Source organism: Rattus norvegicus, chromosome 19 (assembly GCF_021556685.1).
Source record: "Rattus norvegicus strain SHRSP/BbbUtx chromosome 19, alternate assembly SHRSP_T2T, whole genome shotgun sequence".
NCBI lineage: Eukaryota > Metazoa > Chordata > Mammalia > Rodentia > Muridae > Rattus > Rattus norvegicus.
Genome location: NC_141552.1, coordinates 36,105,001 through 36,123,228, shown reverse-complemented (window position 1 = coordinate 36,123,228; position 18,228 = coordinate 36,105,001). Strand labels below are relative to the sequence as shown.

The window sequence follows — 18,228 nt, the reverse complement described above, 5'->3', positions numbered from 1 at the left end:
ACTCTGGGGAGTCTAATACTGGGCCGTTTATTAGAGGCAAAATTAAACACAGTAGAATTTGGATAAGAGTCTCCAGGCAACAATAATTCCCATAATCATTCTGATTCCAGGTGCACAGTAAAGCTTATGACTACATAGAAACTCCTTTACAAAGTACATGTGACCGCGAGGGTGGGTTCTATGGCTAAAAGGCTTAGGCTCTAACATGGTCACTGACTGAAACCATAGAGGTCAGTGCTATAAAGTACATGTGACCTCTCCACTAAGGATGGGTAATGGTCTAGGGAGGGAAGAATCTGGAATTTCTAGGGAATTTGGGTGAGGTCTGTCGCTTCAGAGAGCACCAAGGTCACCAAGTTGTTAACGACCTCCACTCTCGGCTTTCTGGATGGAATGCAGGTGTTTGATTTGATCTCTCCCGTTGAGGAGAAACCCTGTGATTAATATTCTTGGCTCTCTTAGTGCTGCTCTGTGAGTACAAGGTCCTGGTACCCTCTACACCAAGAGATCACACCTCTAACCACATACAAACAACAGAGATAAGTAAATAGGGAGGTGAGGTTTAGACACTCTCGGAGCTGACCTCAACAACAGTCTTCCTCCAGCAAGGTGCCACTTTCCAAAATAGTACGACCGGAGTCTGTGAGGGACATTTCCTTTCAAGCAGACTTAGCTGGATAGAGAGAATCAGTCCTAAATTATGACAAATGCGGTTTAATTGTACCATACAGTTATAACACAGCGTGCTCTAGGGCAGCCAGGGTTCCCAATCAGGGAGTAGAAAAAAGGCCAAATTTGTTTAATAGGAAAAACATGAATTTGTTGTTTCTCATTTTCAGAGTCTGAGGAGCAAACTTAGGCTGATTTTTGAGAACACATCGCAGAAGTGAGTCAGAGTGTGTCCCCTCTCATGAATCATACCAAATTCCAGGACTCAGGAAACAGAGGCAGGCAGACCTCTGTGAGTTCAAAACCAGCCTGCCTGTATGATGGACAGAGTGAGTTCCAAGCCAGCCAGTGCTACACAGTGAGATAGACGTTGTCTCAAAAGAAAGAGAGGAAAGAAGGAAGGAAGGTCCATTTTGGTGAAAATTTCACCTAAGGCAGCTATTTCTGGAATCAAATATGTGCTCAGATTTAATTTCTCCCAAGAAAGTGCTCTGTGTGGTATTATTAGACAGTTATATAAGACCGTGAGTCTGGGCACTGATCAATCAAGATAAGGCACAAAGCCACTTGAGTTAGGAATGAATAAAAAACTCTACGGCCTTCCCCCTGAATGTGCTTGCTTGTCTAACAATAACGACAAGATGTTTGGGGTTTTTTTTAAGACAAGGTTTGTCTGGATATCCCTGGCTGTTCTGGAACTCAGTAGACCAGGCTACCTTGAACTCAGAGATCTCTCTGCCTCTAGAGTGTTGGGATTAAAGGCAGGAGCTACCATGACAGGCTTTCCGAAAGAAAGATATTCTGCGTCACTGGAATGCACTGGGTCGTGTGGTCACTTCTTGGGACTTCAGAATGGATTCCTAACAGGTTTATGAGTGCTAGCTCTTTGCCATTAGTTGCCTCAATCCACAGGGCAGTCGACCAGGGTCTTGGGTCCACCTAGGAGAGAATGGGGGACAAGAGACGCCAAGAACAGACAGCAAGTCAAGAGGTCTGATCAAGCTGACAGTTTTTAATTTTTCTCAGGCAGAAGATATACTGGTAGAAGCAAGATGTGGGGAGGGGTTAGGTAACCACAAAAGAATGGTCCTGGCTCGAATACCAGGATATTGTCTGGGTAAATCGGTCAGCAGGGGGAACAGTAGGGTGGGTTGCTTAGTGACCTGACCACCAGTGCCTGACCACCAGTGCTCAGCGACCTAACAACCAGATTTATTCTCCCTGTTGAATTCGAGCAGAACTGCAGGTGCAGGCTTAGGCATGGCTGCTTTGATCTAACTTAAGGCTATTGCTTTTGATCTAACATAGGCTAAAATACAATTGCTTTTTAACATGAAGGGTGCCTCCACCATCTTGAGGCTGCTCCCAACAGCCATTGTCACTCCCTTGGTCTTTGGTTGTTTCTCTTGCCTTGTTAAACTCTCCTCAGTCATCCCTTCAGAGCCTGCTACCTATTTCCTGCCAGAAGCCAGAATAAACAAATCCAACCATTATGTATGTATGTATATATGTATGTATATATGTATGTATATATGTATATATGTATATATGTATGTATGTATATATGTATGTATGTATGTATGTATGTATGTATTTAATGTGTTTTGGGTTTTTGTTTGCACATTTGTCTGTGTGAGGCTCTCAGATTCCCTGGAACTGGAGTCACAGACAGTTGTGAGCTGCCATGTGGGTGCTGGGAATTGAACCCTGGTCCTCTGAAAGAGCAGACAGTGCTCTTAATCATTGAGCTCTCTCTCCAACCTTCTATATTTAAGGGGTATTTTGACTTTATGTGTACAAGTATTCTGCCTGTATGTGTGCTTGTGCACCACAGGTATATGTGTGGACCCAAGGAGGAAGGCATGCGATCCCTTGGAGTTACAGTTGGCTTTTAACTGCCATGTGGATGCTGGGAACTGAACGCAGGTCCTCTGGAAGAGCAGTCAGTGTACTTGGCCACCATTTCTCTACTGCTCCTGCAAGGACCAGGTTTTAATTCCCAACATTCATGTCAGATGGTGCACAACTATCTGTAACTTCAGTGCCAAAGTCTCTGATACCATTTTCAGGTCTCCACAAGCACCTGTAATCGCATGACCCAGGAGTACATACACATACACACACACGCACACACACACACATACACACACATACACACACATACACATACACACATACGCATACAAACACACATACACACTCATACACACACTCATACACACACATACACACACACATAACACACACATACACACATAATACACATATATACACACACATACACATACACACACATAAACACACTCATACACATACACACACATAAACACACTCATACACACACACACACACACACACACACACACACGTACACTGTTGTTAATATTCCTGTCCTGTGAGAGGTATAAGCATCTTCTCCTTCTCTAAAGTCCCAACAACAAACCAAGTACAATTCCACCGAAGTTCACCCTGGAGAACCTGTTACTTCATTGGTCTTACAGAGTACAGTTAAGAGGTTGCCATCAGAAATATGTTTGGGGTCAAAAAGGAAGAGACCACTGCTCCAATTAGTGTCCCGACAGAGTAAAGCTTAGCTTCTGATCCAAAGGGGCGCTCTACTCACAAGCACAAAGGGCAAGCACATGGGACAGCAAGTGTGCTGGGATTTTACTCTAATGCCAGTGGTGACTGCCATTTCCCCCACTGGCTGGAGTCTGACCTCACAGTCTTTTGCGATTGGCTAGTTTTAAAGAACTGGTCAGAGAATATGAAGGGTGGTAGGAAGAGTCAGCCACTTAGTTCCCAGAATGCTGCAGGACCTTTTTCTAAATAAAAGCTTTATCAGCTAGGGGAGGGATTTTATAATGCATAAATGTTGTATAAAATGGAGGGAGGGTGTGAAAGATTTTGAATCTTTATCATAACAAAAGTTTTATAGTATTTTACAGAAAAAAACTGATATTTATAGTTTCTTACACTACTTGAAGGAATTTGGGTGCTCATTCCACAAAAGGCCACACTAGAAAGTTTGTAGCCAGAGTGAGAGACCCACCTGCATGCCTTATCTCCTCCTTGAGGCCATGCACAATGAGGGCAGAATGCAAACAATTGTTAGGAGCTTCTGGTTACTCAACTAAGAGTCTAACAGTCCTCTTCAGTATTCTGTCTGTGAAGGAAAGTCAACAGCCAGCAAACCCAGATGTCATGATCTTTTGCAAGCAGAACCAATTGCTCTGATGATGGTGAGACAGCTTGACTTATATTCCTGCACAAAACACATGCACAAAACACACACACACACACCACATGCATATATATATACATACAAACACATACACACACTATACAAACACATATACAGTCACACACAACACACATATGCATACACGCACATGCACACACATATACAAGCACACACAACACACACGTACATACACAGATGCACACACATGCATGCAAGCACAAAGTGCACGTGCATGCACCCATGCACTGCACCCATGCATACATACACACATGCATGTGCACATGCAATTAAAAGTACAAATTTAAGAGCTGGAGAGATGGCTCAGCACTCAAGAGCACTTGCTGATCTCACAGAGAACCTGCCTGTAATTCCCAGCACCCACATGACAATTCACAGCCATCTGTAACCCCAACTCCAGTTCTCTTTTCTGGCCTTCATGGGCATCAGGTACATAGGGTACCCAGATATAGATACAAGCAAACCATCCATGAACATAGATTTTTAAATATTTAGGATAACTTTTAGATCTTACTAACTGTGCTTGAGTGTGTATAAGTGCACCACAAGCATCCAAGTGCCCAAGGAGGCCAGATGAGGCCGTAGAATGCTATGAAGCTGGAGTTACAGGCACGTGTGAGTCACCTGCAGTGTCTGGGACTTGAACCTGGGTTCTCTGCAAGAGGATTAAGTGCTGTTAACTGCAGAGCCATGGCTCAAGCTCCATAAAAAATAAATCTTAAAAAAACAAACAAACAAACAAAAAACCACCTGGCTAATCCATCTCTAAAATGCACATTATTGGAGATGTTTAGAATTAGTGTAATGCAGAGCGATTCTCACGTCTCCGGTCAGTCACCTCGACTCAGGCTCTAACGTATGCTAAGCTAGTCGGGAAGCATATTCCAAGTGCAGTTTTAAAGGTTTTCTTGAATATGAAATGTAGAAATAATGAACCAACCCTCTTACCCCCAAATTGGTCCAGGGAAGCTCTTCTGGTTGGAAACAGCCAGTAAGTAACTTGCAAGAACTGATGTCGGGCACTAGATGGCAGCAACACGACCTAGGAGTGTGGTTACTCAGAGAAGACTCTTACAGAGTCCATCAGGTCACATAGCTCTGGTGTTCACAACCAGAGCTCTCTCTCTCTCCCTCTGTCTGTCTGTCTGTCTTAACTTTACGTATTTGAGGACACCATAGCTGTCTTCAGACACCAGAAGAGGTCATCAGATCCCATTACAGATGCTTGCAAGCCACCATGTGGTTGCTGGGAATTGAACTCAGGACCTCTGGAAGAGCAGTCAGTGCTCTTAACCACTGAGCCATCTCTCCAGACTAGCTCTCCACTCTCAAATCCCAGCAGCCCTGGATGCTTTTCTCAGCATCTTGTACATTTTGGCCTCCCTGCTCTTAAAGGATCTGAGAAAGCTCTGGTTGTTGTCTTGCCTCACCTGCCCGCCTTTGGTATGCCTAGACACACAACCAAACATGCAGGGCAAAGAGTCTGGTATCGAGAGGAGGCTGCAGTCTGTCCAAGCTTTGGAAGAGGGTGTGGATCCCTGCATTTTGGAAGCTGAGGCAGATTGCTGCAAATTTAAGACCAGTGAGTTTTGGGTCAGCCTGAGCCACAGAGTGAGATTGTGTCTAAAAAGAAAACAAAAGGAAACAGAAAAGAAGACTGGTAGGAAGGAAAGAGAAAGGGAAGAGATGGAGGAGAGAGGAATTTCATGTAGAACCTGAAATTTCTGCCATAGGAAATAGTGTTTGGTCTGTCCCTCCTCCTGACTAAATGACCCCAAGTAAGTACTTGGGCTGGCCTCCTCCAACCTCTTTGGACTTAGCAGAGGAACAACATAAGTCGAAGTCATTACCGTACTAAAGATACTTAGTTACAAATGACTATGGCCTTGTGTAAACAAGCTTAAACCTAACAAAAAGATGGGGAAATTATTTGGTCAACACAATGTTTTTGTTATTTTACACAGGGCCTCTAGCCTAGGGTGGCCTCAACACTGCCCTCTTCTGTCAGTTTCTCAAGTACTGGGATCACTGACATGGCAACCACACCCAGAGAGATTAACAGTTTTATAAGGTATGTGAGTGAATTCGAACCCAATGGTTTTCACACAAAGTTTCCTTTCTCTCAACCTCCCAGGGAAGAAATTCCTTTCCTTGTAGTTCTGACCAAACTCCCAGATTTGCCCAGGGTCCAAACTCATCATCACTAAGTTAACTTCATGGGAGGAGAGAAGCTTATCAAAAACCCACACTCCACCAGTGGAAGGGGAAGCCTTGGGTCCTGCTAAGACTGAACCCCCAGTGAACTAGATTGTTGGGGGGAGGGCGGCAATGGGGGGAGGATGGGGAGGGGAACACCCATAAAGAAGGGGAGGGGGAGGGATTAGGGGGATGTTTGCCCGGAAACCGGGAAAGGGAATAACACTCGAAATGTATATAAGAAATACTCAAGTTAATAAAAAAAAAAAAAAAAAAAAAAAAAAACCACCAACAACAACAACAACAAAAAAAAAAAACCCACACTCAATTCGGTTACACCAAGTGCCAGTTGTTAAAGAGGGGGGGGTCACGTGACAGTTAAATAAATCAGCAGAAGCCAGGATAGCGGGGCAGCTGGCTCTCTTTCCACTCTTTTAATTTACTTATTCATTTTATGCATATGAGTAACACTGTGGCTGTTTTCAGACACACCAGTAGAGGGCATCAGATCCCATTACAGATGGCTGCGAGCCACCATGTGGTTGCTGGGAATTGAACTCAGGACCTCTGGAGGAGCAGTCAGTGCTCTTAACCACTGAGTCATCTCTCTAGCCCCTCTCCATTCTTTCATCTATTTATCCAGTACACCTCAGTATGTTTTCCTGGAAGCCCTTCCTCTTACTCTCTCCACAGGTAAAAGGTTTTACTTATCCAATCTCTGGGTCCTCCCACCACATAGCCTGCTAGCATGTGTGACTTTGACACATTCCTAAGTTCTAAGCTGTGCAGTATCATATGCAGTTGCTGATGTAGTCTATGTCTTTCCACTATAGACTTCCACTATAGTGTTCACAGTGTTGGAAGACCCTGCTATTAAGGTTACTGTCCACCATGTCCAAATAGCTCTCCAAGACAGACACAAAATGGAGGGCTCCCCCTCTCAGCAGGGCCTCCTTTTCTCTGTCTGACCTTGTCTGGAGAGCACAACTCCCACATCCTCCTCCTGAGGAAAGTCATGTAGTCTTTGGCCAAACTGCAGGTTCAACTTCCTTTCTCCTGACAAGAACCTGCCTGGCAAGTTCCTGGAATTCCTCTTCCTGTAAAAGAGGCATTGCCAGTACCTCTGCCCTCATCAATAATGTCCCCCTACCCTGGAAGTCCCTACCCACTCCCAAGATTTATATAGCTCTTGTCCACCTCAAATAAACTTGAGCTGTCTCACTGAAGCTGATCCCGAAAGTCATTCTGTCCCACTCATGGCTGTCTGAATCCCACCCCACACCTCTGCTCCCCTCACTCTCTTGGGCTGGGGGCTGATGACCTCTGAGGAAGAGGAGGCCAAACACAGGGATAAGGATTAAACTTTTCCAGAACCTATGACAGCAACTGGCATGTAGTAATGTCCCAACTAAATATCTTTAATTGATTTGATAATTATCTATTAGACAGCATGGTGTCTAATATTAATATTGTCAACTTTACAGGGTCCAGACGGCATGTGTGTAAGTGAGTTTGTAGATTAAGTTAACAGAGGTCGCTCACCCTAAATATTGGTTGCACCCTTCCATGGACTAGGTGGCACAAGCCTTTAATCTCAGTGGGACACAGAGGCAGGTGGATCTTTGTGAGTTCCTGGTCAGCTACGGCTACACACAAGTCTCAGTCTAAAAACAAAGCAAGAACAAAAACAAAAACCAACTTATCTTTTTTTTTTTTCTTTTTTTTTCCGGAGCTGGGGACCGAACCCAGGGCCTTGCGCTTGCTTGTCAAGTGCTCTACCACTGAGCTAAATCCCCAACCCCCCAACTTATCTTTTTAATACTTAGTAATTTGCACAGATTTTCATATAAAAGAACCCGCAATGATTAGCCTCATTAAACAAAGCAGTAACTGCAAAAAGCTATGTAAAAGCTCGTTAAACCAACTTAGTTTCTACTTCTAAAGGAATCTTTCAGTAAGGTAAATGTGTATCATCACCGATGCGCGGTTGTTTCTCTCACACGCAAGGACAAAGCACTTATTTTGTCAGAGCAAACAGATAAACACCAGGGTTTCAAATAGCGAGGTTGTTCAGATGCCAGATTTTTCTTGGATGCCCTTTTAAATGTGTAAGCTACTGAAAGGTCAGCATTATGCTACTTATAATGAAGCTTTTTAGGGCTGGAGAGATGGCTCAGCACTTAAAAGCAGTGGCTTCTCTACCAGAGGGCCCAGGCTCAACTGCCACACGGAGATCTGCAGCCATCTTTAACTCCAGTTCAGGGATCCAACAAGGGCACTGCGTATGTGTGGTGCGCAGACATACATGCAGACAAAACAGCCATGCACATGACAACTTTTTAAAGTTTATAAGTGATGACCATGATACTGGTGATGAAGACTTGTCCCAGAGGGATCCCCCAAAGCTCACAATTATCTATTTTAAGTTATGTGCCAGTTGGTTTTTGGAATCAGAAGCTAAAGGAAGGGGTTGGGGATTTAGCTCAGTGGTAGAGCGCTTGCCTAGCAAGCACAAGGCCCTGGGTTCGATCCCCAGCTCCGAAAAAAAGAAAAAAGAGGAAAAAAAAAAAAAAGAAGCTAAAGGAAGAAAACAGCAATTTCTCCAGTGTATCATGAATAGGTCCCATCCGTTGTATTGCTGTTCCTTTTTTTTTTTTTTTTTTTTTTTGGAGCTGGGGACCGAACCCAGGGCCTTGCGCTTCCTAGGCAAGCACTCTACCACTGAGCTAAATCCCCAAACCTGTATTGCTGTTCCTTTAAGAGAGCAAAGCTGGGTGCAGCTGTGTGGGTGGGCAGCTTTTCTTGTTAGCCCTCGGTGGCCTCACGGTTTGAGTGAGACATCTCCCAGAGCTTTGACCATTTAAATGCTTTGTCATTCCCCTACCCTCACCCCCTACTGGTGATACTCTTTGGGGAGGCTTAGGAGTGTGGCCTTGAAGGAAGTAGGTTGCAAGGGGTAGGATTTGAGAATTTAAAGACAAAAAAGAGAGATAGAAAGAAAGAAAGAAAGAAAGAAAGAAAGAAAGAAAGAAAGAAAGAAAGAAGAGAGAAAGGAAAGCAGGCAAGGGAGTAAAGCAAAGCTCTCTATTTTGCTTTCTCTAGCTCTTGCCTGTGCTTCAAGATGTGAGACATCCTCTCCTCCTGTGCCTGTCACCAATGTTTTCTGTCTCTACCATGATGAATTCTTCTCCCTCTGGAACTTTGTAAGCCAAATAAACCCTTCTTTCTTTAAGTTATCTTGGGCATGGTGTTTTATCACAGCAACAGACAAGTAATTAACATACCCTCTGTAGATATGCACAGCTCACAGTCTCCAGGAGTTCTCCATCTTGCTCCTCCAGTCCCATGGGGTTCCCTTGCATTCCCCCTTTCTCAGTGGGGTTAACCAAGCTACTCAGCCTGGCCCAGGACCAAAGGAAAGCAAGATAGTGCCCTGGCCTGATGTGCCCATGGCTCATGCTGTCTCTGATGCCTATACATATTTCTAGGCACAGAGCCATAAGACATCAATGTACTGGACTTAAAATAGTTATTTACTTAAAAGACTTCAGCACAAACGAATATGTAAATGAGCTTTGGCTTGGTTAAGACAATTTCCAAAGATGGCCAGAAATCAGAAGTAGAAACACAATAGTTTTTAAACAAAACTTAAAGTCCTGTCTTTTTAGTCAATTAGGATGCTACAGAGAGAATAATATCCTTAACTATGTCTTGTTTCTCAAATGACAGGGCTAGCCTGCAGACCCAGAGCTCCAGGATCTCCATAACACAGGGCAATAATAGGATATCCAAGAGAGGTCCCTGTGAGGATTCAGTATACATGGAGTAGCAGAAGCCCAGGCCTTGAACCAGACCGACTCATTGCAATGAACATTTGCAAGTAAAGATGTGTGGACAGAAGGGTATACTGTGGGACACGCTGTGACACACCACAGCTTCCAGGACAAGATCTTTTAAAAAAAAAATCTTATTTTACTCTCTTTGGGGTGGGAGTGGAGGTCACGAGGGTGGATACAAAGGGACAGGGAGAAGAATGGTGTTGGGGTGCAGGACAACACAGATGCTATGAAATTCACAAGAAGTCAATAACAACTTTAAAAAAAGAATGTCTTGTTGCATTAGATATGAAGTGGGTTCTAGTTTTTCTCCTGATGTCTTTACATTAGAACATTTACAATTTTTAAGTAGCCTACTCTCATTTTATTAGGTTTTCTCCTGATAGTTTTTCTCCTATATTCTTTTCAGCCTTGGATTAAAGACAGACCAAATTTTCCTAATAAATAATGGAAAGTCCGACAGTTTCAATCATTAATATTAAAGTTTCAAAATGTCCAAGGATGCCAGGTGGCCGGTTATGCGTTCAGACTGCTTTATATTTTGCCCAGGTCCCCAGGAGATGAAGAATCTATACAAAGCATGAATTAGATTTCAGATAGCCATTCATTTCCACTCACTAATTGATCAACTTCCTTTCCCAGCCACCTCATGACCTTCCCCAAATACTTAGTGGATGCCAGGGCAAAACCAGACAACAGTTTTTAAAATATTCAGTTGCATTGTTTTTGTTTTTAAAGATATATTTATTATATAAAAGTACACTGTAGCTGTCTTCAGACACACCAGAAGAGGGCATCGGATCCCATTACAGATGGTTGTGAGCCACCATGTGGTTGCTGGGATTTGAACTCAGGACCTCTGGAAGAGCAGGCAGTGCTCTTAACCACTGAGCCATCTCTCCAGCCAGCATTGTTTTTATTTATGTAGAAGTGTGTGCATGAGTGCAGGTGCCCACAAAGGCATGAGGACAGCGCTGGATTCCATGGAGCTGGGAGCTGACAGTGAGTCACTTGATGTGATGTTAGGAACTGAACTCCAGTCCTCTGTAAGAGCAAAGGCACTCTTGACTGTCGAACCATCTCTCCAGCTGTCCCATCCATCCCCATTTTATTTTATTTTATTTTATTTTATTTTATTTTATTTTATTTTATTTTATTTTCAGAGCTGAGGACCGAACCCAGGGCCTTGCGGTTGCTAGGCAAGCGCTCTACCACTGAGCCAAATCCCCAACCCCCATCCCCATTTTAATATCACTTACATTTTGAATGTCTGAAAGGTTGAATTGAGGTAGGATAGAAAGCTTAGGAATTTGGGGGGAAATATGAGAGAGAAAGAACCCCTCTGTCTTGGAGTTTTAGAAAAACCACTGGAGAAGGGGGGATTTCAATACCATTAACGTTTTCTGTAGAGACCATGAACAACAATTTCTAGAAAGAACCTGAGTCTCGTAAAGGCTGATTTCTTTGAACAGAAGTGGTATGGGGAGACCGGGATGTTCCAGGACCAGAGCCTAATTGTTGTGAGGTATCCACCACAGAAGGACACATAGAAACTGGTTCAAGGCAATAGAGTCTTTATTAGCCGGTCTGTGACTAGACTGGGTGTTTGGGACCCCAGTGAAGTCCCAAACCTTCTTCAGGGTAAGCTTTTAAGCACAAAAATCATGCCCTGGGTTGACAGATTTCAGTTCACAAGAACAGTTAACCAGAAGCAGAACTACGGAAGCCAAAAAGCAGGGTTAGTACATTTAGGGATTTGCCAAGAAGTATGGACTTTAATGGGTCAGGCCTTTGTTTTAGTTTGGGCAAGTGGTGCTGTCGGGTGCTGAGTTTTACAGCCTGACCACCACAGAGTCAGGTGTGCTCAGGTATGGGGGCCTTCTAATTACATAGTTATGATTTGTTTGGACATATCTCTAGCCCCCTAAATAGCCATTTCTGGCCCATCACTGTATCAGACATAACAACCTGTGATTAACAGATCAAACCCTTTTGGAGTCTATTAGCTTAGTAGACCATGAGCAGACCACCAGCCCAAAAGGCTAAGAATCTGATGAGGTGACATTTGATGATTTTGCTCTGGGTGGTGGTTTGACGAGGAATGGCCCCCATAGACTCATGTGTTTGAATGCTTGGTCACCAGGGAGTGGCGCTATTAAGAGATATGGCCTTGTTGAAGTATGTATGGCCTTATTGGAGAAGGTGCGTCACTGGGAGGTGGTGAGCTTGAAGTTTTAGAAACTCAAGCTAGGCCTAGAGCAGGCACTTCCTGCTACCTGTAGATCCAGACGTAGAATTCTCATGGTGCTCCTTTTCTAGCACCATGTCTGCCTGTCTGGATGAAAATAGACTGAACCTCTGAGACTGTAAGCCAGCCCCAATGAAATGTTTCCTTTACAGAAGTTGCCTTGGTCATGGTGTCTCTTCACAGCAATAGAACCCTAACAAAGACACTCCAATTGGCTGTTACTCTCCTCTCTGATGTGACCATCAGTGTATTCTTAAAGTGTCTTGATTTTTTGATTTTGTTCTGTTATCATAAGAACTTCATGAAACTTTTTAATGTTGGAACACAGAATTTAGGGTAACCAAATTGACAAGAATAGAGACTTCTTTTACATTTAGGTCTTTTATGTTAATACAGCAATGACCCAGCTTCAGGACCAAGTATAAATGGCCTAGGATACCGCCTCAATCCACTCCCTGACATTGTCTGAGAATCTCATACAAAAATAAGCCTCTATTAAAAATATCTTTGGGGCTGGAGAGGTGGTTCAGTAGTTAAGAACGCTCACTGCTCTCCCAGAGGTCCTGAGTTCAATTCCCAGCAACCACATGGTGGCTCACAACCATCTGTCATGGGATCCGATGCCCTCTTCTGGTGTGTCTGAAGACAGCAACAGTGTGCTCATACAAAATAAAATAAATAAATCTTTAAAAATATCTTTGAATCTGAATTACTACACTGGCTAGCCCTGAAATTCCTTTTGAAATCAAAGCTACAAATCCTGGTTAGACTTAAGTTGGGGTCTCTCAAACTCTAGGAGAATGCCTTGGGCTTCTTAGCATAGCAATCTGTTTTTCCTGTGCCTAAGTCTTTTACAAAGACCAAAAGGTGGGCCAGAGAGATGGCTCATGGGTTAATAGCATGTACTACTCTTCCAGAGGACCCAAGTTTGATTCCCACTACTCAATTGTAACTCTAGCTCCAGGGGGCTCAGCACCTCTGGCCTCTGTGGGCATCTGTACTCTTGAAAACATACTAAACACAGATAGACATAATTAAAAATGGCAAAAACAAAGATTTTAAAGAAAAACAAACATTTAAAAAACTATTTTTTCTATAACAACCATACAACACACCTAGATGTCTAACGCTCACTCAGACTGCTGTCTCTAGTTCCCAGAACAAAATTATTTTCAGAGAAAGAGAGACAGAAGTAGAAAAGGAACTTAACGATATTTCTAGGTCTTCCTGTTGCTCCATTTTGAAGTGAACCGAGGAAGTGAACGTACCCTGAAGGGGCACAGAAGAGGGAAGAGCTCAACACTTCTCCTGGTGAGAGCGAGCTTGCACCTCAGGCAGCACCTGAAGCAAAGACACGGCAGCAGAGTTTCAAGCACACAAAGTTGCCAGCACCAGACTATAGACCCAGCTTTCCAACAAACAAGCGTGAAATCACTGAAGAAATTTAAGTATTAGAACAAAGTCTAGACTAGTAAAGGGGGAGCCCACTCCTTGTATTGCAAGAAGAAAGCAGGGATTACGTGTATGTGGGTGCCCACAGAGTCCAAAGGAGGGTATCGGATCCCCAGGAGCTAGAGTTACGAACAGTTGTCTGTCAGACGTGGGTACCAGGGAAATACACTTAGGTCCTCTGTATTAGCAAGCAGCACTTTTAACCTCTGAAACATCTCTCCAGAACCTCATAAGAATATTCTATCTGCAAACATGAATAGCAATTCATTAGCTTAATAAACACAAACTCCAATGTTATCCCTACAGCAACAATATTGGTTCTGTCTTAATTATTTTTACAATTTACATTTAAGTCAATGGGGATGGACCCCTCCTTCATAGTTACTTTTGCAAGCCCCACCCTAAGCCATATTCTAAGCAACACACACACACACACACACACACACACACACACACACACACAGGGGAAGGAAGTCTCACATTTACCCTTTCTAAAGAGCCAAGATACCAGATGAAAGGAAGAAGAGGGTGAAGATATCTGAGCTTGCCAGGGCCCTGGGTCAAAAGAGTAGATGGGGGTGGGGTGGATTCTCTCTCTGGTCTTGGGTAAAAATGAATCTCACTAATGTGTCCCAGCAACTGTAATATTCATTACACACCGTACTCCTTTCCCTTGTGCCGTGCTTTACACAGCTTTACTGTCAAACTCGCCCACTTTGCTGAGTTAAGGTTGAGAGCAAACAAGAAAACCCACCTAACTTCCCCTCCTCTGCTCTTTTATCTCTCTTCAGATACTGAGCGACATCCCAGGCACGGCCATCCCAACTCCAGGAACTTTGGTTCACTCTTCAATGATGGTTCCACACTACCTCACCCTACCCACACCACCCACGCTACCCCAGCCCACTCCATTCCCTGTAACCACCCCCATTCCTCCGTGAAATTGTGAACAGACCACCCTTCCTAAGCCTGCTTGCTTTGCCCTTCTCTTCAGAGCTTCGTTCTGAGTCCTGTTCCCAAATCCCTAGATCATGGAGGCTAAGAGCTCAGAGTAGAGCCAAGTTGTGGTGGCACATGCCTTCGATCCCAGCGCTGGCCAGGCAAAGCCAGGCGAATTTCTGTGAGTTGGGGGCTAGCTGGTCTACAGAGCGAGTTCTAAGACAGTCAGGGCTACACAGAAAAACCCCAAAACACGAAAGGGTGAGGAGGCTGTATAGCTTCTGCCTACCAGTTACCTAGCAACAGTTTAGGTAGCCACCAGCCAGGGGTGTGACTAGCTCAGTAGGTGCTCCCCCTTCCCCTTCCTCCTCCCTCCCTCTCTCTCTCTCCCTCCCTCCCTCTCTCTCTCTCTCTCTCTCTCTCTCTCTCTCTCTCTCTCTCTCTCTCTCTCTCTCACACACACACACACACACACACACACACACACACACACACACTGTCCACCTCCTCTGCCTCTACCCCTTTCCAGGTTTCCGCTCCGCTCCCAGCTCCCTTCCATTGATAAACTTCCTTTAGTGCTAGGCCAGTCGCAAGGCTTGATTGTTCAGGGGAACACCTTGGCCGAGAGCATTACAGGGCTTTCATAAAACACAATAGGGACAAAATAAAATGTACGTATATTATAAGTAGACTAAATAAAAAGTTTCAGTGCTGTACCTGAGAAGGCTTGAGTGGTTGGTGGGTCGTGCTCTGTGTGCTACTGTGGGGTGCTGTTGGGGGAGTTCAGGCGAGCTCTGAACTGGGGACATGGATGCATTGACCTATGATGCTGTACATGTCCACTTTACTTGGGAAGAGTAGTCCTTGCTGGATCCATGTCAGAAGAGACTTTACAAAGATGTGATGCTGGGGACCTGCAGGAACCTCACTGCTCTAGGATACAATTGGGAAGACCATAATATTGAAGAACATTATCAAAGTGATACAACATGGGGGCTGGAGAGATGGCTTAGTGGTTAAGAGCACTGACTGTTCTTCCAGAGGTCCTGAGTTTAATCCCCAGCAACCACATGGTGGCTCACAACCATCTTTGATGGGATCCAATGCTCTCTTCTGATGTGTCTGAAGACAATGACAGTATATACAGTGTACTTACATAAAATAGATAAATAAATCTTTAAAAAAGTGATAAAACATGTGGAAGACGTGAAAGAAATCATGTTTCAGAGAAACCATATGTGTATATGCAATGTGCTAAAACCTTCAGTTATCACAGTCACCTTCAAAGGCATGAAAGGATTCGACCTTGAGAGAAACCTTGAGAGAAAGGCTTTCAACATGGTGAAGCCCTTGCATGTCATAGTCTCCAAATATATAAAAAAAAAAGATACTGGAGAGATGTAATCAATGTGATAAAGCCTTTTCACAATACTGTTGTCTTCGAATACATGAAAAAACACACACTGGAGAGAAAAAAAATGTACATATACTGTAAGTAGACTAAGTAAAAAGTATCTCAACAAACAGGCTAATATAAAATTAGTATTTCGATTTTAACATTTTACGTTTGTCTGGCAAAAGCAATTGAGAAAATTTCTGAACACTTAGTAAAATGTTTCCAAATTTCTCCTGGTTGTCCTCACTCAGGATGTGTGCAAGATTCAAACTTAAGAACAAAGGCTGCCTTAGGCAAACACCAGGTGGCCGGGACTTTAACACACTGTCCAAAGAATTTAGGATAACACCGTGTCCCAGGAAATGAGCTAACCGCCCTTAGCAGTCCCCCATCCAAGTGAATGAGGTAACCGCAGTAAGGGCGGGATCCTTCACCACCCCCTCTGTGTGCCTAAGATATTTCCCCACCATGGGCCTCCAATGAATTCAAAGGACAATAGGCGGCCACCAATGAATTCAAAAGGTAATAGGCCCCACCAATGAGAAATAACCAACTCATGCTGTAACCTAAAGCCCATACCCTGAACCAGTATAAAGGGTGTGGGCGTTTGTTCTTCAGGGTCGCCTCTCTCCTGATTACAGGGCCACCCCAGTGCACTGGATCATTAAACCTCTTGCTTGTTCCATCGATCTCCATCTCCGTGTTTTGGTGAGTGGGACCTCCCGGATGTAGGGCTGATTGGGTCCTAGAAGTGATCTTGAGAGCCCATCAAGAGACTCCAGTAGACTTAGGTTTGGGCATTTTAAAGCCATCCTCTGTCCTGCCTTTCCTCTTTTCTGCAAGGACCAGTAATGTTGACGATGCTCACCTTTTTTTGCCTTCCTAGATCTCTTCCTCATGTCTGGGCAGCTTTTTCTCATTGAGACGAAAACCATTAGTAAGAAATAGTTGTCTAAGCAACACCTCACAGAAAGTTAATAGGAGGGGTTGGGGATTTAGCTCAGTGGTAGAGCGCTTGCCTAGCAAGCACAAGGCCCTGGGTTCGGTCCCCAGCTCCGGAAAAAAAAAAAGAAAAGAAAAAAAGAAAAAAAGAAAAGAAAGTTAATAGGAGTAGAACGCTTGGGCTAGCGACCATTGTCTCTGTTCTACTTTCCTGAAGGATGTTTAAGACCATGCAGGGGGCCAAAATTATCACTTCCTTTTGATACTGTCAAGGTCAGTTGAGGATCTAGTCTTCAGGGGTCACTTGGACTTGAGAGGAACCTTTGAACCCCTGGGTTCTCTAGCCTGACTTATTTGTTAGTTGGTTAGTTAGTTAGTTAGTTAGTTTGTTTGTTTGTTTGTTTGTTTGTTTGTTTGTTTGTTTTGAGACAGGGTTTCTGTGTATCCCTGGTTGTCCTAGAACTCACTCTGTAGACCAGGCTGACCTTGAACTCAGAGATCCATCTGCCTCTGCCTCCTGAGTGCTGGGATTAAAGGAATGCACCACCACCAGCTTCTAGCCCGACTTTTACCAGTTGTTCCATCTATGTGGGGATCAGTCAGACAGAGCCTTACTTGACTGTGACTTTCTTGGAAGCACAGAACTCTTTCCTCTGTGTTGACTCTTCCTTGTAGACTGGACGTTGTTTAGAGTCACTGGGTGGGTCTCCATGCCCTCCCTGAACAAGAGAGCAAGTGACTCCCTACACAAGATATTTTAAAATATAGGATATTTTTAAAGATGACTCACAGTCCCCTGGTACTGTTGACTTTGGAGGACAAAAGGCAAAATATAGACTCTTTCTAATCTGTCTGTTCTCATCAATACAGGTCTCCAAGCATGGTTAGTCAACTCCCATAAGGTCAGTTACACCATTCCAGTACTACCAGCTATTGTGTACTATTTAGGTAAAGTCTGGGGAATAAGGTCAAGTACTTCAAAAATTTTTACATATGATGTTTGTCTTAGTTACTGTTCTATATGCTCTGAAGAGACACCATAACCAGGGCCTTGCCTGTAAAGGAAAGCCATGAGGTAACTAGCCATGTGGAAGACATAGAATAGCATAAAGGTTAATATAAGTTAAGAGCTAGTTGGAGAGCCGAAGCTACGGCCAAAGGCGTTCATAAATGAATATAAGACTGTATCATTATTTGGGAACTGGAGTGGACATAGAAAGGCCCATGGTTACATGAGAATATTTTCAGCAAAGGGGAACTTGGGTATGCAGATTAGGATGGCTAGATG

At 43.9% G+C, this 18,228-nt stretch overlaps 1 long non-coding RNA gene across 3 annotated transcripts in view; it reads left to right on the top strand.

Moving 5' to 3' along the window:
- Positions 1-18,228, top strand: part of LOC147999372 (uncharacterized) — a 267,261-nt gene that overhangs the window by 93,584 nt on the left and 155,449 nt on the right. The window lies entirely within an intron of this gene.